This window comes from Musca domestica, unplaced genomic scaffold, assembly GCF_030504385.1.
Source record: "Musca domestica strain aabys unplaced genomic scaffold, Musca_domestica.polishedcontigs.V.1.1 7, whole genome shotgun sequence".
In the NCBI taxonomy this organism is placed as follows: Eukaryota; Metazoa; Arthropoda; class Insecta; order Diptera; family Muscidae; genus Musca; species Musca domestica.
In genome coordinates this window covers 13,437,846-13,463,602 of record NW_026712383.1, presented here as the reverse complement: position 1 = coordinate 13,463,602, position 25,757 = coordinate 13,437,846, and positions in this window count along the sequence as shown.

The window sequence follows — 25,757 nt, the reverse complement described above, 5'->3', positions numbered from 1 at the left end:
CAGAAAGCAAGGTTGACACTAAAAAATAGCAAAGTGTCGATCGATCACCTCAAGCAAGTGCTTCGCCGCGAATGTGCAAAAATATCACAGAGCGCAACATTCGGGCAGCGTGTGACTGTTTCATTGGCCGTTTGAAGGCCATAATTCGTGCCAAAGGTGACCAATTCGAACAAATCTAAACTTATTCTAAAATTTGATGCTATTTCCGACATTTTTATATCCTCCGCCATACCTCTCGGTATACGGTATTTTGATGATTTTAGAGACAGTATTCATCTTAATTGTTTCAAATTTGATATTTGAATTTCGAAAATACAATAGCCTAAGATAGAAAATTGTCTGTGCAGGTCCATTTCTTCCTATAGCCCCCATATAACGGTACCTTCCGATATTCGGTACTTTGTTCATTTTAGCGACATTATTCACCGAAATTCTTTCAAATTTAGTAGTTGATGTTCGTATTGGATGCTACAGCCTATGACAGGAGATTTTCTGTGCAGGTCCACATCTTCGTATAGCCCCCATATAACGATACCTCCCGATATTCGGTATTTTGATGATTTTAGCGACATCATTCACCGGAATTGGCATTTGAAGTTCGTAATGGATACTACAGCCTAAGACAGAAAGTTGTCTGTGCAGGTCCACGTCTTCGTATTCCCCCCATATAACAATACATCCTGATATTCGGTATTTTGATGATTTTAGCGACATTATTCACAGATTTTGTTTAAGTTTCGCTTTTGAATATTGTAACAGCTTATGAGAAAAGTTACCTATGCAGATATAACAGCTACATTCGGTATTTTTAAGATTTAAACAGAACGGATTTTATTGTTTTTGAGAATTACCAAATTCGTTCTAAATGGTGGAGGGTATTCAAAGTTCGTCCCTGCCGAGCTTACACCTTTTTTACTTGTTTGCTTTCATTTAATAAAATTTAAAAAAATGGCGTTTACTTTGTTGCAATTTTTTTTCTCACCCGTAAAATAGTTGGAAAATCGTTTAAAGAAAAGGTTTGAGGAGCTGTATCAAATAACTTAGAAATAAGAGAAAAAAGTCGAATTAAACGCCCTGATGATGACTCCAAAATAATCGAAATATCAGAAAAATAATTTAAAGTACAAAAAAAACAAATTCTTTGATCTCAAGCCAAACGAAAAACCAGAAGAAAATAAACAAAATTTTAATGCAGCTATGCTAATATGCAGCTAAACGTAAATTGCTATATAAATTTTTTTACTGAAAATCAATTTTTAATTCCCAATTTTACTTTCTGCTTGGAAATATTTTTTTAATTACAAAACCAAGCATAAATCTTACATATTCTCCATGCTTAGGCAATAAATAATTATTGTTATTTCTTTTTCTTTGCAGGTAAGACCTTGGAATCACAAACTATGCCATATTGAGTCATTTTCGACAAAATAAAAATATTTTTTTTTGGTTGATATTTGGTTCAGTTTTGATGCTGGCTAGTCGTCGGACTTCAATTTAAGTGAATTGTTCTAGAGTAAGTCATACTTTGATTTTCCATGAAATATGTTTCTTATCTTATGAATCATAGACTATATTGAAGTTCGTTTTCTTTTTCAATGTTGCACTCATTTGAACTGCTGCTGCTGCCTTTAGCAGCAACAATTACCGCTTCTAATTTCATTTTTTTTTTATTTTTAATAATTATACGAATCATTCTGGCTGGCTACAGCAACAATTTGCTGTTTTATTTCCATTTTGAACTCCATGTCAATTTTCACGTTTTCATTTTCATTTCGTTGAGTGGATACCACAAACCTAGGCCACACCCCTTTAGACTCCCCCCCTCCTTCCCCTTCAAGATTACAAGATTTAAACTCAAGTGCAACAATAGTTGTCTACGGATGTTGTGGCTGGGGGTTGCCGTTGTAGTTGCTACTGCTGCACACACAGTTCATTGCATCATTTATAAGAAAATGCATTCAAACATGAATGGAGGCTGTGCCAGCTGCCTCTGCCTCAGCGGCGGCACACAGCGTCACTTCCAGCAATGCCGTCATCTACAATATTTTCCCGTTTAATATAATAATTGCAGACATGGCAAAAACAAAACAAAAAGTGAATTAAAAACAAGTAAAAAAGCTATAAGTTCGGCCGGTCCGAACTTTGAATACCCTCCACCATTTGGAACGAATTTGGCAATTCTCAAAAACAAAAAAAAATCCGTTTAAAATTCTGTTAAAATCTTAAAAATACCGAATCTAGCTATTATATTAGGGTCTATACGACGACATGAACCTGCGAAGGTAACATTTGCCCTAAGACATTACAATATTCAAATGCGAAACTTAAAAAAAATCAAAATACTGAATATCGGGAGATACCGTTATATGGGGGCCATTATACGCTGATCAAGAATATAAATACTTTGTTGGGTCTAAAATGATTTTTTCGATGAGTTACAAACGGAATGACAAACTTAATATACCCCCCATACTATGGTGGAGAAAATATACTCCTTTACAATGCTATCGCCCATCATCGTCTTTATCATCAGCGGCAGTTGCAGTAGCCGTGACAGCAGCATCTGTATCGTCTACATCATCATACATGTGTTTACACACACGTCCGTCTGTCTGTCTGTCGGTCGGTCGGTCCATGCAAACATTTAGTTTTTTTATTGTGCTACGCTACCATCCACGAATGAGTATCGCGGACGAGCAAAATGCATGCATTCTTACCACCGAGTGAGTGTGAATGACGAAGTTATCGTCGTCACAGTATGTGAAGCTGTAATCATTATGGCCAATTGTTGGGTATTCATAAAATAGGGGGTTGTACACTTTGGCTTTGGATGAGTAAAAATAAAATTAAAAAAAATATAACTTCTAATAAAATTTAGAAGAATGCAATATTTCTTGAGGAAACTTTAGCTGAATTAGTAAACTTGGGCCAATTTCCTACCTAACGTTCTTTAAAAAAATTGCTGTGTCTCATGCATTAAAATCGATGAGGTCGAATTCTTTGCTTCTAGCCTATTTCAGGGCAGCCAATAAGAACACAAGAGTATAATCTACCATATCACAATCTCACAATCAATGTTTTGTATTGCGGACCTGGTTTGACCAAAGATTTTCGATTATGATTAATCAGTATTACTTGAACCATTGAGCTTCCAGTAAAGATAGGCTCTTTCGAATTATGATTCGTCTCTTGTAAATCAAGACATGGAATTATTGTTTCTAAGGACGACTTTCCATTGCTGTCCACACTTTCGTTGCTTTAACTAACTTTTTCTTAAATCGTAGCTCTGATGAACATTGGTTCGAATTTATCGTCGATGTGGCTAAGATATTTGATCTCCTCAGAGTCTTTATGATACTGATCTTTTACATATTTTTTAGGCCTATTATGGGAAGAGTGGAAGATTTTATATCGCTTCCGATGACTGTTTTTATTTAGACCTATAACGTAGAGCATGCGTCAACATAGTTTCTTTATCTTATCGGATGTACTTTGATATAAGACCATCTCTACGCCTGTGTTGGCTCAGTTCCTCATTCTTGTCTGCCCCACCTTGGAAGCGATCGAAAAATATACACTGAGTTTTGGTAAGACTGGACATGGATATTTTGTCTAAACACTCGCCTAGCACAAAGAGAGTACTAAACATCTGCTTCTGTCTGTGGAAAGCTTTTTATATCGTCACATCAAACATCTTGTATAAAGACTTTGAGCATGAATTTTTCCTTAAATTGCGCACCTATTGACGTACATTGCCCCGTTGGTTCAACACGGAGAGTGTCATCATTCTACTCCTGTCTGTGGGAGATTTTTTACCTTCTCACTTGGGGACATCTGGCTTTGAAGAACAAAGACTTCAAGTATGCATTTCTCTCTCAAACTTGCTTCCTCGCCCTTACATACACTGGGCTTCTGGCTTATCCTCATCTTTAGTTTTGCCCAGTCTTTGGACTTATATTACCCTATTATACCCTCCACCATACTATGGACCGTATATTAATTTTGTCATTCCCTTTGTAATTCATCGAAATAATGATCTTAGACCCAACAAAGTATATATATTCTTGATCAGCGTAAAATTCTAAGACGATTTAGCCATGTCCGCCTGTCTGTCTATGTGTCTGTCTGTCCGCCTGTCTGTCTGTTGTAATTACGCTATCTTTCGAACAAATTGAGATAGAAGGCTAAAATTTTGCACACATTTTGCACATTTTTCCAGTAGGCAGGTTAAGTTCGTAAATGGGCCATGTAGGTCCACGTTTTCATATAGCCCCCATATAACGGTACCTCCCGATATTCGGCATTTTGATGATTTTAGCGACATTATTCAACGGAATTGTTTCAAATTTAGCATTTGAAGTTCGAAATGGTTACAGCAGCCTAAGGCAGAAAATTGTCTATGCAGGTCCACGTCTTCATATTGCCCCCACATAACGGTACCTCCCTATATTCGGTATTTTGATGATTTTAGCGACATTATTCACCGGAATTGTTTCAAATTTGGTGTTTGAAGTCCGAAATGGATACTACAGCCTGTGACATAAAATTGCCTATGCAGGTCCAGATCTTCGTATAGGCGCCATATATCAGTACCTCCTTATATTCGGTATTTTGACGATGTTAGGTAAATACTCACCAAAATTATTTGAGATGTCGTATTTGAAGTTCGTAATGGAAGCTACAGCCTGTGACAGAAAATTGTCTATGTAGTTCGAGGTCTTCACATAATTTCTATATAACGGTACCTCCCTATGTACGGTATTTTAATGATTTTGTCTACATTATTCATCGTTTATTTCAAGTTTCGAATTTGAATATGGTAATGGCTTTTGACAAACAATGTATATGCAGTTGCACATCGTACGGCTATATTCGGTATTTTTAAAATGGTAACAGAATTTTTAGCGAATATTAACTTTGTCGAAATTTTTCAAATTTGTTCTTAACGGTGGAGGGTATTCAAAGCTCGGCCCGGCCGAAATTACTGCTTTTTTACTTGTTAATCTTCTTTTTCTCTGTAATCATTATCATTCTTCAGAGTAGAAGGAGTGGGCCAATATCTATCATTTTCAAAACAGATCTTGCGTTGAATGAAATATTGTGATATGCCAAGTTTGAATGGATTCGGATGCTCATTTTGCGTTTTACGAGCTTCATGGGTATTCAAAATTTTAACCAGTGGTGGGAGGTACCAGGAGGACTGGTCCGATATTTATATACCAGATCTTGTGATGATAAAAATATTTGGATTATAAGTATTTGAACCTTGAATCTAACCCCTATTTTTACGTTTTATAAGAGTTATAATTATTCCAAATGTTGACCCTTTGAAAGTTGTTGTAGCAGTAATACATACAGATGTTTGGATTCTGCTAATCTGGTACGAGCTTCTGGCTTAAGAATTATGCTTCCTTAATGGGCTGTAACCAGAGATCTTCTGGAGTGAGTTGAGTAAGTTTGGCAGTGCAATTAAAGAGGTGTATTGTGCGGGCCTGTATAACACGCCGGGCAGACGTCGCGCACATCTTAGTCAGTTCGTGCCCAATGCAAATTGAGACGTCTGCACCATCCTGAACGTAATTGCGCCAGAACTACTCTGGTTTGTCTAGGCAGCTGACGTTCTTCAGCTGCAATAGAGGGGGGAAGGGTGGACTTCGAGGACGGCATTCATCCTGTAAATGCTGATGGACTGTTGATGCGACTACATCAGTATGAATGCCACTCAGGCCTGCTTGATAGGCTTCTTGATCTAGAGGTTCACTCTTATAGCGTTGGACCTCCCTCTCTAGATCAGGTACTTGAAGGAGCGGGCCGATATTGTACATTTCTATTTATATGATGTAAATTTTTTTCTTTGAACATGTTGACATTTTATGGGGGAGGTACCAGAAGGGGTGGACCGATATTGCCCATTTCGGAACTCGATCTAAGTTTGATAATAATGTATAAAGTTTGAATCAAATCGGATACTCCCGTCGAGAGTTATCGTGCACCCCAGCCAGCCAGGCGAACGGACAGAAGGACATCTCTAGATCGACTTCAAATGTCGTGAAACGGATTTGGTCCAAAGAGTCCTAGGGTCTAAAACCGTTATTTTGATGAGGCACGTTTTGGTCGTCTCTATTGATATAAATCGTCTGTAGCTATATGACTGAGGGTATAATTGACCCGTAAAACTTGAAACATGTTTTCGCAATGAGTAAAAATTGATTTTTACACTCCGATCTTTCAACACAAAAAGTTAATAAAAGAGTAAGTAGGGTTACGTATTTTTTTCATCTTTTAAAAATTTTTGTCATACCAATTTTGATGACCCTATTTCCATATTTTTTTTTTTTTTTTTTTCTAAAACTCTGCGGGATTTCAAATGTGCGTGTGTGTGTGTTTTCTGTAAAACATCTACTACTCTCCTATAATAGAAAATAACAAAGGCAAAATTTGAAATAAAACAAAACCGATATAAAAACTGCAATTGCAATTTGATTGCTGGTAGATATTATGATGTTGGTGGTGTTGTTGTTGCTTCTCTGATGCATGCTGCTGTTGCAACTGCAATGGCTGATGACAATGGAATTGAATGGCGGTGGCGGTGTCGATGGCTGTGGTGGGGCACTGCAAACATAAAACACAGCCATAAACAATATTTTTGCCATCATGCACACATGGAAAAGAAAACAACCCTTGCATAAAGGCATCCTCCCCCCTCTCCCCCGCTCTCCTTTCCGACGCTTTGGCATTACAGTTGCAGTTTGTAATGTGTTTTGTGCTGCTCTATTTGTTATTGGCCCGAAAACAAGAGGGAAAAATATTCCAATTGTTTTTTTTCAAAATAAATAAAAATATGGGGGATACCTACCATCATACATGTGTGTTCTTTACATGTTTGAGAGAGTGTGTGTGTGTCTGAATTTGTGTATTTTTTTGTTTGCTTTTACCTATATTTCCATATGAATTTTGTGTTCGTTTTATTATTGCATATTTATTTGCTTTGTTTTGGGTTTTTAGAAACCTCATTTTTATTTATTTGCCCTCGAAACTTGTTGTTGTATTTTGGGTTTTGTTTTTTACGTTGTTGTTACTCTCTTGTTTTTGTTTTTTATTTTGTTTTGTTTGTGTGCTGTGAGGTTTTTTAAGCCAACCATCCATCCAAACAACAAACCAGCAAAACTTTGCTTTTGTGCAGCATGTGAGCGACAATGTGCACAGACCCAACCTCCGAACACCACCCCGCCTCTCTCCAACCTGTCTTGATTTTAGCATATTTTTCATTATCATTTTTTTCGTTTCTTCTTTTCATCGCCGTCCCGCATCCACCTTTGTCAGTATTGACTTTGATTTCATTTTAATGGGAATTTTATGAGCATTTTGTTTGGGGAGGAGGACGTTTTTTTGTTATGGCTAAAGTGTTTGTGAACAGATTAGTTGAGTAAATAAAGTTATATGGAAATAAAAGTACTAAAGTATTGCGCAATATAGTAATCGCACTGCGAATAAGGGTCCTTTATGATCATAAAAAGAAGAGGGGAACAACAAATAATGGCTCTAAAATTGTAATGGAAGATTTTAAGATTTCTTAAGTTGATATCTTCCACGTGCATAGGTACATAAGGGTACAAATTGCGTAATTTTTTGCCATTTGAGAAAAGTATGCCGAATGCAATTTTTAGATGAGAAACTTGAGCTGCATAAAAATTTGGGAATATAATATTTTCCGTATGTAAAATGCTCAATTCTCTCTCTCCCACTCTTTTGCCACTGGCAGAGTAAAACATACGAATGTATTAAATATTTTATTGGTAGGCTAAAAATTTTATATTTTTTAATATATTTTCGACTTAAGAAACCTAAGACTTTCTGCAAATAAGTAATTCAACAAGTAAAAAAACTGTAAGCTCAGCCGGGTGGAATTTTTCGGAAGGATTTTGATTTCCTAAAAACCACTGTGTATAGGAAGGTACAGTTACATGGAGGCTATACTAAGACCTGGACCCACATAGGCAATTTTCTCTCACAGGCTGTTGCATTCCTTTCGAACTGCAAATACGAAATTGGAAACAATTACCGTTAATAATATCACAAAAGCCATCAAAATTCCGAAAATAGAGAGGTATATTGGGGCTCTACGAAGACCTGGACCTGCAGATACAATTCTGTCACAGGCTGTAGTTGCCGTTACAAACTTCAACAGCGAAATTTAAAACAATTCCCTTGAATATTGTCGCTAAAATCGTCAAAATAGCGAATATAGAGAGGTCCCGTTGTATGGGGGGCTATACGAAGACCTGGAGCTTCATAAGTAATTTTCTGCCACAGGTTCAAGTACTCATAACGAACAGCAAATATGAAACTTGAAAAAAATTTCGTTGAATAATGTCGCTTAAATCGTCAAAATACCGAATGTAGGGAGGTACCCTTATAGGGGGGCTATAGAAAGAGCTGGACCTGCATAAGCAATTTTCTGTCACAGACTGTAGCATGCATTACTAACTTCAAATACGAAATTTGAAACAATTTCGGTAAATAATGTCGCCAAATTCATCAAAATACCAAATAAAGGTAGATCCCGTTGTATGGGGACTATACGAAGACCAGGGCATGCATAAGCAATTTTCTGTCTCACGTTGAAGTACTCATAACGAACTGCAAATATGAAATTTGAAACAATTTCGGTAAATAATGTCGCTAAATTCATCAAAATATCGAATATGGAGGTAGCGTTATATGGGGGCTATACGAAGACTTGGACCTGTATAAGCAATTTTCTGTCACAGCTGTAGTACCCAGTATTAACTTCAAATATTAAATATGAAAAAGTTTCGGTGAATAATGTCTCTAAAATCATGAAAATTCTGAATATAGGGATTTATAGTTATATGGGGATATACGAAGACCCGGACCTGCATAAGCATTTTTCTGTCACAGGTTGAAATACTTATAGCAAACTAAAAATACGAAATTTGAAACAATTCCGGTGAATAATGTCGCTAAAATCAGCAAAATACCAAATATAGGGAGGTCCCGTTGCATGGGGACTATACGAAGACCGGGGCATTCATAAGCATTTTTCTGTCACAGGTTGATGTACTCATCACGAACTACAGATACGAAATTTGGACTAATTCCCGTGGGTAATATCGATAAAAACTTTAAAATACCGAATATAGAGAGGTAGCATTATAGGGGGGCTATGCGAAGACCTGGACCTGCATAGGCAATTGTCTGTCATAGACTGTAGTACCCATTACTGACTTCAAATGCAAAATTTGAAATACTTTCGATGAATAATGTCGCTGAAATCATCAAAACACCAAATATCGGGAGGTACGCTTATATGGGAGCGATACGAAAACGTGTATCGAATATCTCGAAGACACTATACAGGGTGAGATAAAAAAAACTGCAGCAAAGTCAAACGCCATAATTTTTACATTTTTTTTTAATTTTATTGAATAAAAGCAAAAAGTGTCGGAAAGAGCATAGAATTTTAGATTAAGTTTAGATTTGTTCCAATTGGTCACCTTTGGCACGAATTATGGACTTTAAACAGCCAATGAAACCGTCACACGCTGCCCGAATGTTGCTCTGCGGTATTTTGGCCCATTCCCGGCTCAGCGCTTGCTTGAGGTGATCGACACTTTGGTAATTTTTAGTGCCAACCTTGCTTTCCAAAATACTCCAGACACAATAGTCCAACGGATTAGTATCCGGAGATTTTGGTGGCCATTGTGCGCTGGAAATGAAGCGAGGAACCTAATTTTGTAACCATTCTTGGGTGGTGGTGCGTGCTGAGTGCGATGGTGCTGAGTCCTGTTGAAATGTCCAAGGTCTGCGGCCAAAATGTTTGCGTGCCCTAGGTCTTAATACACCCTCCAGACTATTTTCGCGATAATATTCGGATTTATTCTGATGGTCGATTAATACGGGCGCAGAGCGACCATTGGCTGTCATGGCGGCCCACACAATCACCATGGTCGGTGCTTGAGTTCTGGTTGCCAACCGAAGGTGCACATTTTCAGCTGCCCTCTTTGGCAAGAAAACACTATCATTTTGGTTGTTGACAAACTGCTGGACAACGAATGTTTTCTCATCGGAGAAAACCAAATTCGGCCGTCCACTACTTTCGGCCAAGCGAAGCAACTCTTTAGCTCTTTTGAGTCCATTTACTTTCTGTTGCGGTGTAAGTTCTTGCACTTTTTGGAATTTCAATGCCTTTACCCCGAGCTCATTTTTCAATGTTTGCCGAATTGAATATTGCGATATGTTCAGCTCCTGAGCCATTTTTGGCCACTGCGACGAGGGTTTCGATCAAGTCGCTTCTTTACTTTTCGAACCATTTCTGCTGATGTTCCTGTTTTCTTCCATCCACTTCCTTGACTTCGAGCTACGCTGCCATTATCACGGTAACGGGTAACGAGCGATGGTACGAGATACAAAAGATTTATTCACATTTAAATGCTGGAGTGCTCTAACGATAGCCACTTGTGGTTTTCCAGAAAAATATAAATAAATCACACTATCGCGCTTGAAACTCCATCACGAATGATTTTTTCTGGAAAATTCTTACCAAAATGCTTTTGTACGCTTGTAAACAATATAATGAACTGCCACTGGAATAATTTTAACAGCTGTCGGACGAGTGGCTTGGAAATGACAGCAGTCTGAAGTTGATTGCTGTTTTTTCATCCCACCCTGTAATACAGATAAAAATATTGGTATGTACAAAATTTTAAGGAAATCGAAATGCGAAATCATAAATTTCGATAAATCAGATATTTATATCAGATTTCTGGTTAAGAGAAATATTTAGATATAGGAAGTTGTAAAGAATCGCCGACTTGTTTCGCAAGTTATGACAGACATAAATATTGGAAATTGTTAATATTGAGATGTGCCAAGTCTGAATGGATTCGATTCTATTAAATTAATTTTTTTACGATACTCAAAATGTTGTCCCTTTGTGGGGTAGGTACCTGAAGGAGTGGACTGATATATCCAATATTCACACCAGACCTTGGGTTAATAAAAATATTGTAATTTGTGTAATTTCAAGAAAACCAGATTCTTTTTTTCGGAATTTATTATCGTTTTGGTTATTCAAAACATCGGTCTTTTTTTTTGGGGTGGTGGGGGTGGGGGGTACCAGAAGGAATGGTCCAATCTCTACCATCCTTATAGCATGAGTTTGTGAAATATTGTGATGGGCCAAATCTGACAATGTTGAGATGACTGAATGGCATCGTATGTTAATGTCGTGTTTTAATAGCTTCATGAATACTCAAAATTTTGACTCTTTGTGGTGAAGGTACCAGAAAAAGTGGGCCGATATATTTCATGTTCACGCCAGACCTTGGGTTAAAAAAATAGTGGGATGCGTAAAATTTGAAGAGAATCGGACTTTACATCAGATTTTATAAGAGTTATAATTATTAAAAATGTTGACCCTTTCTGGGGGAGGTACTTGATGGAGTGGACCGATATTGTCCATTTTCGCACCTGACCTAGCACTGATGAAAACATTAAGATTCTCAAAGTTGAAGCATAATCGGATTATCCTTTCACTTTCTGTGCCAAAAATATATATTTTGAAAATTTTCATCTTTTGTGGGGGAGGTACCAGAAGGAGTGGACCGATATTGGCCCATCTTAAACCAGACCTTGGTTTAATATAAATATTGGGATGTGTTAAATTTGAAGATAATCAGACTCTTACATCACATTTTATGAAAGTTGTAATTATTCAAAATTTTTACCATTTGTGGGGGAGGTACTTGTTGGAGTGGACCGATATTTTCCATTTTCACACCTGACATAGCACTGACGCAAATATTAGGATTAGCAAAGTTGGAGCAAAATCGGATTATCTTTTCACTTTCTGTGCAGTAAATTATTTTCTTTGAAAATGTTGACATTTTGTGTGGAAGGTACCAGAAGGAGTGGACCGATATTGCCCATCTCCGAATTCGATTTCAATTTCACAATAATATTACGATGTACCAAGTTTGGATCAAATCGGATATTCCCTTCGAGAGTTATCGTGCGCACTAGCCAGCCAGACAGACAGACGGAAGGACGGCCATCGTTAGATCGACTACAAATGTCCTGAAACGGATTTGATCTAAAGAGACCTAGGGTCTAAAACTGTTATTTCGATGAGACACGTTTTGGCCTCTCTAACCATATGGCCATATGGTATAAAAATTGAAGACTCGTCTATCGGCGTTTACATCGCAAAGTAACCCCTCTTCCACATTTTAAGAAATTTTCGGATTAAGATTCCGTTCAGAATCCGTTGATTTGAGCTGTATAGTGTAAAGTCTGGAACTTAAAGTCTGGAACTTTATGATACCAAAGATATTTCTGAGCTGTATTTGATTTATTTGCCTGAATATCGTTGTTACGGAGTGCATATTACGGCTGTGGGTAACAGATATGACAAATCGGATGAACAGTATATATGGGAGCTATAGCTATATCTGAACCGATCTTCACCAAATTTGACATACTAGCTTCTAGACTAAATTGAGTCGTAAGTGCCTAATTTCATCCAATTTGGGCAGATATTAGACGTTTGGTGCTTAATCAAAGGTAAATCGGAAGAAGTTATATATGGGAGCTATATCCAAATCTGAACCGATCTCGATAAAATTTAGCAAATTTATTTCTGAGCTGTATTTGATATATTTCCCCAAATATTGTTGTTACAGAGTGCATATTACGGCTGCGGAGGACAAAAATAACAAATCGGATGAACAATATATATGGGAGCTATAGCTATATCTGAACCGATTTCGATAAAATTTGGCATACTTATTTTCAGGTCTAATTTTGTTGTATGTGCAAAATTCTATACTATTCGGGCTGATATTACACGTTTGGTGCACAATAAAAGGCAAATCGGACGAAGATATATGGGAGCTATATCTAAATTTTGACCAATTATCTCCAATTTCAATAGGGTTCGTCCTTGGGCCAAACAAATGATTTGTGTAAAATTTCATCTGGATAGGGTAATAAATGCGAACTATACTTTGTTTACAAAAATACATGGACAGACGGACAGACGGACGGACGGACGGACATGCATATCGACTCAGAATGTGATTCTATGCAGATCATCAAAAGGAACTATTGGTCTATCTCGTTTCCTTTTGCCTGTTACAAACAAATGCACAAAGACATAATACCCTGACCACCTTGTGGTGTAGGGCATAACAAGGATTATTTTGGATGAAAATTATAACCCTTAAACGACTCTTTGTAGGAAAGAATGTTAATTAGTGTTGAGTCAAATCGTATGAGTGATTTCATAAATTACATATCACTCATACGCAGTGTTGTCATACAAACGACCGGAGTCCACGGAACTAGATAAGAAACTAGTTTGTTCGATCGAATTAGATTGGCACAACTCAAGTGTTTGGCAATCAGATTGTAATGAGTATTTTTTCTGAACATGGGTTGTATTCTGGAACGTTCCCTGCAAATGCTTATGATGGGTAACAATTAATTTAATTTCAGAACTGATCCAAACTATCAATATGGGTCAAAGCCTTTTGGTCGTACTTTTCTGAACTTATACACCTTTTGGTGGTATGTGCTATTTGATACCCTTTTGATGGTATGGGCCTTTTGGTGGTACTTTTCAGAACTTATGTCCATAAATTAGCTTTAGAAAGTTCGTTTAAATCAAATTTCCAAAATTTTAATTTTAAGAAATTTTGTTGCTTTCAAATTTTTAATTATCGATTTTCTACAAAACTTTTGTGTATCAATGAAACCAATATCATTCAAAATCCGGAAATTTCAAACACAAAAATTCCCACTTAAAAAAACGAGGGAACATGAAAAGCAAATAATCAGAAAAACCACGAAGTGATATGACAAAACAATAGGAACATATTTCAGGAACAGAAATGGAAAACAAGAAGAAAATAAAAAAAAACAACAAAACAACTAACAACAAATGAGACAAAGTGAATGGACAATAACTTAAAAATACAGTTACCAAAAAGATACACATGACAGGAGCAGGAGCAGCAGAAACGGCAGTAACTGTGATGCAGAAGCTATCCAGGCAACAATGGGACTGGCTAACAGCAACACAGCAGCAGTATTAAAACACACGCACACAGACACACACACACAAATGAAATATTGTAAAACTTGTTGTTGTTGCTACAGCTATTGTCCTTCTTCTAGTCAATGTATGAGTGCCACATTGTTGTCTCTCGTTTTTCGTCGTTATTTTGTTTTGTTGTTTCTTTTTTTTTTGTCATTCTTGTTTGTTCGTAGTTTTGCAACAGTTTTATTTGACAATGTCCTTTTCGGTTTCATAGAATTGGTAAATTGTTCGACGTAGTAGTAGTAGCAGTCAGTCGCCATCAGACCCAAACAATTCATTGTTCTTTTCACATTTGCCATGGAATTGTATGGCTGTGGATCCCCAGCGACGAAATCCATTTACAAACGGAAAATGTATTCTTGTGAAAAAAAAAACGAGAGAAAAAAATAGCCATAGAATGGTATGGAATGGTAAAAAAAAGTAAAATCGGAACACGCTATTCACTCGAAACCATTGCCCCCCGACATACAATATGCTGCATAAACTTTAATACGTCAAAATCCCTAAAAATATGCTTTAAAAATCAGCAAGTTTTTTATTTCGCTCTATCGTTTTTTTTTGCCTTTTGGTCCTGCAAATCCTATGACACAAACTGAACTACAACGGATAAACGAACCAACGGGCGAGCAAGTGAGTGAGTGCTGAAAAAAATCTAAATGAAATAGTAACATATGGCCTCAAATCGTATTCCAGTCACCGGAAGAATACCAACGGGTGATGACGAAGGACGTAAAGCGACTAGATACTAAAAAAAAGGCAACAGAGAAAACATCAACTCCAGAGGAAATATTTAAAATGGCATAACAAAACCAAACTAAACACATGGTTAGATGGAATGGATGATGGTATGGCGGGGCAGGGCAACGCAGACCATGGCATGGCATGTGTGGATGGTATTAAATGTAAGCTTTGGCCACATACTGGCACGCATACTTAAATGCCAGGGATAAAACAGTGTGCGACCAGGATTAATGTGGAAAGGGAAGTGAGAAAAGCGATGTGCATAGGAAAGGCTACTTTTCGTATTTAAATAATAAGAATAAGCTATTTTTCGGATTTTGATTAAAAGATAACCGGTTTTTTTAAGTTTGGATAAGAAGGATAATCGATGGGACAATATGAATTTCTTTCAATAATTACAGAGAAATTCCAACTTTGAAATTTTAATGGTCGCAGTACTTAAATGGTTGAATATGTACATGAAATGATATCCTAAAAGTATGTAATACATTTTCATCTCTTTCAATTATTACAGAGACAAATCAGCCGATTAAAAACCGTGAAATGTTAATGGTCAGAGTACCAAAATGGTTGAATATGTATATATACTAAAAGAATGCAATGCTTATGGTTATATGATATACTGCGAGGATCTTTCCCATGATAAAAGGATATTTAAATCCTCTATACCATTATTTCACATTTTTAACGGGATAACAAACATGCTACTAAAGCATACTGAAACATGGAAATCCTGAAAGTAGGCAATACATGTAATTATAATAATAACAAGTAGAAAATATGTAAATTCACCGGGCCGAACTTTGAATACCCCCACAATTCGGAACAAGTTTGGCAATTTTCAAAAAAAAAAAAAAAAAATAAAATAAATAAATAAATTCCCTTAAAATCTTAAAAATACCGAATGTAGCCGTTATATAAGGGTCTATACGACGACATGGACCTGTATGGGCAACGTTTGTCATAAGCCATTACAATATTCAAATGCGAAACTTGAAAAAAGAAATCGGTGAATAATGTAGCTAAAATCATCAAAATACCGAATATCGGTAGGGGCCGTTATAATGGGGCTATACGAAGACGTGGACCTGCATTGACAACTTTCTCTCATAGGCTGTAGTATCCATTACGAACTTCAAATACCAAATATGAAACAATTCCGGTAAATAATTTCGGTAAAGGTACCATTATATGGGGGCTATACCAAAACGTGGACCTACATGACTCATTTTCATTACCAAAAGCCTGCAGACATAATACACATATGAGTAACATTTTATCAACCTACTTCATTTCGTTCGGAAGCTGCTTTCCAGAAACGGACTGACGGTTAGACGGACGGACATCGCTAAATCAACATAGAATCTTATACTGATCAAGAATATATATACACTTTGTGGAGTCTAAAATGTATATTTCGAGGTGTTACCAACGGAAAGACAAACCTTATATACCCTCCATACTATGGTGGAGGGTATAAAAATGTTTGCCATTTACACCAAAAAATCCTCAAAATTTTTGGTATTGCCCATATCCATTTTCTATCCAAAATTATTTCAACGTCTGCATATGTAAACTCCAACTCTATCCCTTCAACCAATACCAAATTTAGTACTATACAGGGTGAGATGAAAAAACTGCAACCAACTTCAGACTGCTGTCATTTCTAAGCCACTCGTTCGACAACTATTAAAATTATTCCAGTAGCTGCTTATTATATACAAACAAAATGATCGTGTTTACTTGCCAAAGAGCTCAGATGAAAATGTGCACCTTCGGTTGGCCACCAGAATTCAAGCGCCGGTCATGGTGATGGTGTGGCCGATGGTCGCTCTCCGCTCGTATTAATCGACCGTGGCATCAGAATAAATGCTGAATATTATCGCGAAATATTCTGGAGGGTGTATTAAAGCCATGGGCACGCAAATATTTTGGCAGCAGACCTTGGCCTTGGTTTCATTTCCAGCGCACAATGGCCACCAAAATTATGGCGTTTGACTTTGTTCAGTGTTTTATCTCACCCTGTAGGTGCTAGAAGAAGTAAATGGTCTAAATCTTACCTAAACGCCAGCAGTTCATACCGTGCTTATGTGAGTTTATGTCAAATCAAAATTATTCTTCATCAAATTCTACTATAAGTCGCCAAAGAAAATAAATATTTATTACCAAAAAGTCTCCAAAATCTTTTCTTTCAATTTTTCTAGCCAAAACTATTTCAACGTCTCCATATGTAAACTCTAGGAACTAACAATGACCTCAATATCATTTTTTAGAATTTCAACATTATTTCTTCACCATATACCAAAATTAGTAACATTTAGTACACATATCCATAACAATATATATCTATCCATCCTACACACCAACAGTGATTCCTTTCGAACAATTATGTTACGCATTTGCAAACCCGGCTCCCTGCCTCAATTCGAGATAGCACCAGATATTGCAGTATTAAATCTCAAAAACAGATACCATCAGATATCTAATCATCAAACTCCAGAATTTTGTCCCTTGCCCTTGACACATACCAATTTAATACTTCTCGAACAATTATAGTACGCATTTGCTACAAGAACTCAACCTACGATACCAACAGTGACCCTGAAAACAAATTCTTAAATTGCAGCTCTATAATTCTCCACATTACCACATTTAGCACCGTTAGTACACATATCCAAAACCAGCTCAAAAACCTACTAACATTGCCACCGCTGGTGCTTGAACTTTAGGAAATAATATATCGCTTTATGAGCATAATCCTCTCTATACTAACTATCCGAACCATTTAAAAATAATGTAATCAGAGGGTAAACATATTGGGAGAACATTTACCGTAGTACAGTTGAAACCAAATCTTGCCAATATCCTCCTCCTCAATTTTTTTTAACAAAAATGTGTTCAACATGGCCCTATAACGTAACGGTCACTCTTTCCTTATTTTCGAAGAATAATGGTCCAATTATGTCTCTTAGCAAAAATCCGTGGGGCGGGGTTTCTGTACTTCAAATTATACAATATAGCGTGTTGACAAACAGATCTGCGGAGTCTCTCTTATTCCAAAACTCGCAATTTTCTCACACATTCTGAAAATTTCCCATAATTCTCAAAACAAAATGTCGCAATATTTCCCACTGTCGTTAAACCATATAAACTCGTTCAGCAAATTGATAAAACTTATATGTTAAATCAGACATGAGGTGAGTGTTACCATTCACGAAATAAACATTAGATGAAGAAAAAGATTCGATTACCGAACCTTTATATGAATATTGCTGTGGATTATCGTATTTCCACGTGGCATGTGGTGGATAATCCAATTCGTCTCTCGTTAGATATCATAGAGATTGTTTCTTTTTTCTCATTTTAGGTAACATTTCTCGCTCTCTCTCTTTGTCCTCTCACTTTCTCTTTCCCCTATTTACCCTTTGTATATCGTGATAATCTAATGTACACCAAATGATTATCCTTGAGCCGTTTAATCAAAAACTGTAACTCACTTTTTCTCTATTCTCTTCTCTCTTTCCCATACTTCTTTCATGCCAAACTCACTCACTCTGCCATCTCTGCTGCCTAAAGACTCATATATCCATAAGATATATGCATTAGAAGATCTCACAACAATGTTACAAATAACACATAAACCCATCGACATTGAGCGGAGAATCACATGGTGTGAGAGAAGAGCGGAATACCCATGATACGGAAGGGCAACTACTGTGCAAATAGAATACATTGCTGACATTTTGTAGCATACTTTAAGGTGTGTGGCAAATAATTTACGAGTTTATAGCTAGCTCGCTTGCTTTCCACACACATGTGTGTGTGTGTGTGATTGTGTATCTGTATCTGTGTGTGTTTTGGTTCTAAATATGAAAACGTTGTTCGTTCGTAGCCATTTAACTAAGGCAACAGTACTGCATCAAAACCAGTGATATCGTGGAGAGACAAGAGTATTCCATTTGGGGAGCGGGGGGGACCAAATAGATATACGACTGTCGTAGTGAGGCTCGACTGAAACAGGAAATTTATAGGCGCGCGAGTTTTTTTCTGTTGTGTTTTATTTCTTTGCTTTGTTTTAACAAAATGTTGAACGTTGTGTTTTGCTGTTGTCGTTGTTGTTGATGTTGATTTTTTTTCGCTGGTCTGGGCTTTGCCTGACTTTGTTGTTGATTTTTTTTTTTTTTTGTTGTTTCATTTTCCAACAATTTCCCCTGCTCCAACATACAACTCTGACAATACTCATAGTCAAGTTGTATTGTTGTGCTGTGTGTGTGTGTCGTGCCGATATACAAACAAGTCAAACACACTCGTATCCTTGTGCTACATAGAGAGGGAAGGCCCAGGATCACATTGAAGCTTTATAGTAAGATTTAAAATATTAAAGAGATTTACAACTTCAAAATACCAACCAACAAAAAATCATGTCTTCTTCCATTGTTTGTGTGTGTGTGTTTTTTCTTGGCCAAAGTTAACAGGAGGTATGTGAAGGATGTTTTTTTAACGATTTCATAGTTCCTTTTCGACAGGCATTTCTCCTGTGTGTTTTTCGCAGGGAAAATTGAAAAAGACTTTCCAGCAGTATGGCAATTTTGATTCTTGGATGTTGCAGGGGGAAGGAGGCAATACTGGCTTTAATTTTTTAAGGGTATATAAATTTTCATTATTTTTTACTTTTTTTTAAGGGAGGTGGGCATTCATTTCCCCCCCTTCAAATGTTGTTGGGAGCACGGTTAGCCCCTAATTAAAGTTTATTTTGCCCACATCTTCTTTTTTTTAATTAAATGCCGTCATCAATCCCCATATTAACTGCACAGCAGCAACAGTAATGCGACATTTGAAATTCATAGCTTTCGCACATGACTTGTATTTCTAAGGGGTCGCCGGGACCACCTACCTCCATTATCCCGAAAACGCACAGCAATTTATATTAAACCACCACTAATTTAAAGTTTACCCACCATTCACTACATTATCCTCTCGATACTTAGTGTGCAATAGAGCGGCAGCAGCAGCAGCAGCAGTCCTTTACCACCATCACCATTGTTAACTTGTATTGTGCATACCTTTGGCGGAATGTTGTTGGATGCTGGAGTCATTATGTTACACACACATAGATTCCTATATATAAAACACACACACACACATATTCATACAAACCTTTCCCTGAACTCAATACAATCTCTAATGTCGTTGCAACGCATGGCGTGGCATGGCATGGCAGCCATCGCATCGTTATCCCTGTCACATTACGTTTATTTACATCATTTATTAGTAGAGGCATTGTTTTTGTTGCTGTTGCTGCTATTTGGTCCTTTGAATGGGTTTTCGTACACATTCTGGAATTCTTAGTATTGACACCATCTGATGTGAATGGTATGAAGGAGGGTGGTATGAGTTTTATGGGCCTACATTTTTAGAATTCAGAACAGACTTCTTCCTTTTCTCCCTTCCTGGGTAACCTATATTGTTTATTTTTTAGTATGGTCCTATATAAGCATACCTTTAAAGAGGTTTTCGTACATTTTCTGGTGGTATTGGGTATTATGGTCTTAAATTTGGGAATACTACGGAATCGAAAAAAAAATCAGTATGGTTCTCTTTTTGTTATACTCCCATTTAACTATACCTCTGAACGGGTTTTTATAATTTTTCTGGAATTCTCAGCATTGGCTCCATCTGGTGTTAGTGGCATGAAGAAGGATGGTATGGTAAGGGAGAATACTAATAAAATCAACTTCTTCCTTTTCTTCCTTCCTAGGGAACCGATATAGATTTTTTAGAATGTTCCCATACAGCTATACCTTTGGAGAAGTTTTCGTATCTTTTATGAGTGGGTGGTATAAGAGTGGTTTTGGGTAATATGGGCCAAAAAGCAAAGCTAGAACCTTATAACTTTAAACGAGGGCCAGTCTTTGTGCGTAGATTAGGTGTACCAAAGGGATTTTTGCCATTCGAACTCTAAGGTAACGAAAATTTTTAATTGTAAACGGATAGAGCTAGAAACATAGGTATGAAAATCCAGGTTTTAAAGAGGGATTGGCTTAGGAAAAGTGAAATATTACTTTTGGAACAAGAAGCTGGTAATTTGAAGTTTTGGTATTGGAGTCCCTGTTGGTGTTAGGCTTGCGATAAAGAGGTTGGGAATGTATACTACAAGAGCATGAAAAGTACTAAATAGTATTATATTTGGTATTGATGATATACAGGGTAAAATAAAAAAACGGCAACCAACTTCAGACTGCTGTCATTTCTAAGCCACTCGTCCGACAGCTGTTAAAATTAATCCTGTGACAGTTCATTATATTGTTTACAAGCGTACAACAGCATTTTGGTGAGAATTTTCCAGAAAAAAGATTATTCGTGAATAATTTAAAATTCAAGCGTGATAGTGTGATTTCTTTATATTTGGCTGGAAAATCACCAGTGGCTATCGTGGAGGGCTCTCCAGCATTTAAATGTGAATAAATCTTTTGTGTACCCGTTACTGTGATACTGGTAGCTTAGCCCGACGTCAAGGAAGTGGTCGAAAAAAGAACAAAAGTGCAAGAACTTACACCGCAATAGAAAGAAAATAGATTTAAAAGAGCTAAAGAGTTGCTTCGCTTGTCCGAAAGTGGTGAACTTGCGAATTTGGTTTTTTACGATGAGAAAACATTTGTTGTCCAGCAGTTTGTAAACAAACAAAATGATCGTGTTTACTTGCCAAAGAGGTCAGCTGAAAATGTGCACCTTCGGTTGACCGCCAGAACTCAAGCGCCGGCCATGGTAATGGTGTGGGCCGCCATAACAGCCGATGATCGCTCTCCGCTCGTATTCATAGACTGTGACATCAGAATAAATACCGAATATTATCGCCAAAATATTCTGGAGGGTGTATTAAAACTTTGGGCTCGCAAACATTTTGGCCGCAGACCTTGGACATTCCAACAGGACTCAGTACCATCGCACTCAGCACGCGCCACCCAAGAATGGTTACAAAATGAGTTTCTTAGCTTAATTTCCAGCGCACCAAAAGCCACCAAAATCTCCGGATACCAATCCATAGGACTATTGTGTCCGGAGTATTTTGAATAGCAAGATTGGCACTAAAAAACTCCAAAATGTCGATCACCTCAAGCAAGCGCTTCACCGGGAATGGGCCAAAATACCACAGAGCGACATTCGGGCAGCGTGTGACGGTTTCATTGGCCGTTTGAAGGCCATAATTCTTGCCAAAGGTGACCAATTCGAACAAATCTAAACTTATTATAAAATTTGATGCTATTTCCGACATTATTTGGTTTCATTCAATAAAATTAAAAAGAAAATGTCAAAATTATGGCGTTTGACTTTGATGCAGTTTTTTTATATCACCCTGTATATATAGGACCATGAAAGTTGCAAAAAAGATCTAATACGAACTGTTGTTGAGCGAATCTACAATTGGACTTTTTGCTGACGAAGTAGCGGTCATTTGCTAGTTCTTATACAAAAGAACATTTAAAAAAGCTCATAAGTTCGGCCGTACTTTGAATAACCTCCACCATTTGGAAGGAACTTAAAAAAGGTTAGAAACATTTCCTCGAAAAATACCGTTTTTAAATGAAAACCGTTTAGGAAGGGTGGGGGTGGGAGGTGTTATACGAAAAGTAGGACCTAAAATTGTTTGTCATAGGCTGTAGTACCCATTGCGAACTTTAAATACGAAATTTGAAAAAATTCCGGTCTAATCTCTCTAATCCCATAAAAATACCGAATTTTGGTAGTTACCGTTATATATGGCCTATATGAAGACGTGGACCTGCATAAGTAATGTTTTGTCATAGGTTCTAGAACCCATTAAGATTTTTCAGTACGAAATTTGAAACAATTCCGGCCTATCATGTCGCTAATATCATCAAAATACCGAATATTGAGAGGTATCGTTATATGGGGCTATACGAATTCTTTCGGAATATACCGTGATTATAACAGACAGAATCACTAAATATCACTTTGTTGGGTCTGACATGAATATTTCCAGGAGTAGTATTTCCTCCATAGTATGATGGGGGGTATAAAAAGGGTTGAAATTTAAGATTTATATCGGTATATGTACTAGCGGAGCGCAGGCTAGGTGCAGGAAAATAGCAGTGTGTTTACAACAGTTCCTGAAAAATGTCCCTGTGTCTCGTGGATTGATTTTAGCCTTTTGCAAATCTAATTAATATTTCAGCCTAATTTCTACAACATGGTCTATACTGAACCATTTCGTTCCGAAAATATATAACTCTAAAATTTCCCCACATCTCATGCCATCCCTCTCTATGTATCCACCCATTAGTTTAGCTAACAATTATGTACACTTTATTATTATATTACCTCCTTTTAATCTGTACCCCTGAACGCATGTGTGTGTGTGTTGCCGCGCTTGAGTGACGACACATAGAAAAATATTCAAGTGTTGGGTGTTATTTTGTTATGTGTATGTGAACCCATTACTGCAGCAGCAACACAAGCTACGTACCCAGAGAGAAAACGGCGGCAACGGAAAGTAAAGCCCTTGCAATGATGTCACCGCAACAAGGCAGCAGGATCGCTGGCACGCAGGCAGACAGACAGCAATTAAACAAATACAACGTATTACTACGCGCACACACACACACACACTTGTACACCAATGGGTACATATATGTGTATGTGCGAGTGCGTGTGTGTTTGTGTATGTTGTTCACTTTTTGGCAAACAGACAACAGTGTCGCTTCCTCTGAAAACCATTCAAAACTGGCATTCATTCAATTGCCAGAAATTAGCAGATTTCATTAAAGGTATTGTGGCAAGCAACGACAATGTTGCAATAGTAATACACACACACAACAGCTGATGGTGATGCTGTTGTTGTTGCCTCTCTATGAAAGTGAACAGCATGGCAAGATATGTTGTTGTAGCTCACTCTCTCTCTCTCTTCCCCCAAAAAAACAAACAACAAATGGCTTAGAGTAATGTTGTTGTGTTTATTTCGAGAAGGGAAAACTAGGAATGCCAACAGAGTCAAGGATATGCATTAACAAGAGGAATATTGAAAATAAAAATGCCGTATTGGAGAAGGCTGTGGAGCTACGTGTACTGAAAAGTCAAGGGCTGAAAATAGATAGGGTGCAGCATATTTTGTTGGGTTATTCTTACCCAGAGAAAAATTTATAACCTGTATAAGCTGAATAGTCCATTGAAAGGTGCGAAAAAAAAACCTTTTGCGTAACCAGTAGCTTGAAAAAAAATAGGATATTCCGTAAAAATACAGAGCAAAATAACTTACTTTTCTCATTACCACGTAGTGATTAACGTCGGCACAGAGCGTGCGGATCTGCCTTCAAAATCAAGGATTATAAGTTCCAAACTCGAAATCGACAAATTAAGAAATAAATCGAAATAAAATACGATGCCAGATTTGAAACAAACTCTTATGATCGCAACAGTGGCAACAGTGGGTAATGTGTTCGACTAGAAATCATAAGGTTTTTGGCTAGCTCTCATTTACAATGAACCGGTAGAACATTGAAACAGGAGCTTCGAACTCGCTGTCCCACTGGAGCTTCGGGCTCACTGTCCGAACTAAAGTTTAGAGTAGCAACGTAGAGGTAGTCTTAGCCCATATCGTTAATTTGAGTGGCCAGTAATACATTGATAGAGTTGCTTTGGGCTCACTATCTTACTGGATCTTCGATCTCACTATCCCGAAGTCTAGATTAGTAACATAGAGGTAGCCGTAGACCGTAGTATAGCCTGACTAACTAACCGAGTACCGATACGAGCTCCTGCTCGTACACGACCCGAACATCTGCGAGCCGAACGCCAGCGGCAATCATCTACAACCCATCCATCGGAGTTGCCAATTATCTTCAAATAGTCTACAACCCGAAAGTCATCATCGTGGTTCCCAATGACCTTCACCATTCTAGAGTCATCCTCAAGGTTTTAGATCATAGGTCTCTTTGGACCAAATCCGTCTCAGGACATTTAAAACCGATCTAGGGGTCTCCGCCCGTTCGTCTGTCTCTCAGGCTTGCTGATACGCACGATAACTCTCGAGGGGAGTATCCGATTTGGTCCAAACTTGGTACATCGTGATATTTTTGCAAAATTTAGATCCAGTTCGGTCCAATCCTTCTGGTACCTCCCCAACAAGAGGCTTACATTTTGACAGTAACAATTTTTTCTTATAGAACAAGACAGGTTCATCCAATTTTGTGTAGACTTTGAAAATCCTAATATTTGATGGTCAGTTGCGAAAATGGAGTTTATCGTCCCACTGGCGCAAGTACCTCCCCCACAAAGGGTTAAACATTTTGAATAACTATAACTCTTATAAAATGTGACATACGAGTCCGATTGTTTTTAAATTTCGCACATCTCAATATTTCTATCAATAAAAGATCTAGTGTGAAGGTGGAATAGAACGGGTCGCACCCGTTCAAGTACCTCCACCACAATGGGTCAACATTTTGAATAGCCATGAGGCTGATAAAACACGAAACGAGCATGCGATACTTTCTAAAGCTCACTCATACCACTATTTCTATTAGCACAAGTATCTGTTGTGAAGATGACCCACTCCTTCCGGTACCTCTCATACAGCGGGTCAACATTTCGAAGTTCATAAAACGCTTTCCTTTCAAGCTCGGCACGTCTCAATATGTCTACCAATACTGGTGTGGGAGATGAAATAAATCGCACCACTCCTTCTAGTACCTCCCCCTCAACAGGTCAAAATTTCGAATAATTATAACTCTTATAAAATGTGATATAAGAGCACGGTTGTCTTTAAATATCGGACAGCTCAATATTTCCACTTACACAAAATCTGGTGTGAAAATAATAGATATCAGCCCATTCCTTCTGGTACCTCAACCACAAGGACTCATAAAATGTCAAATAA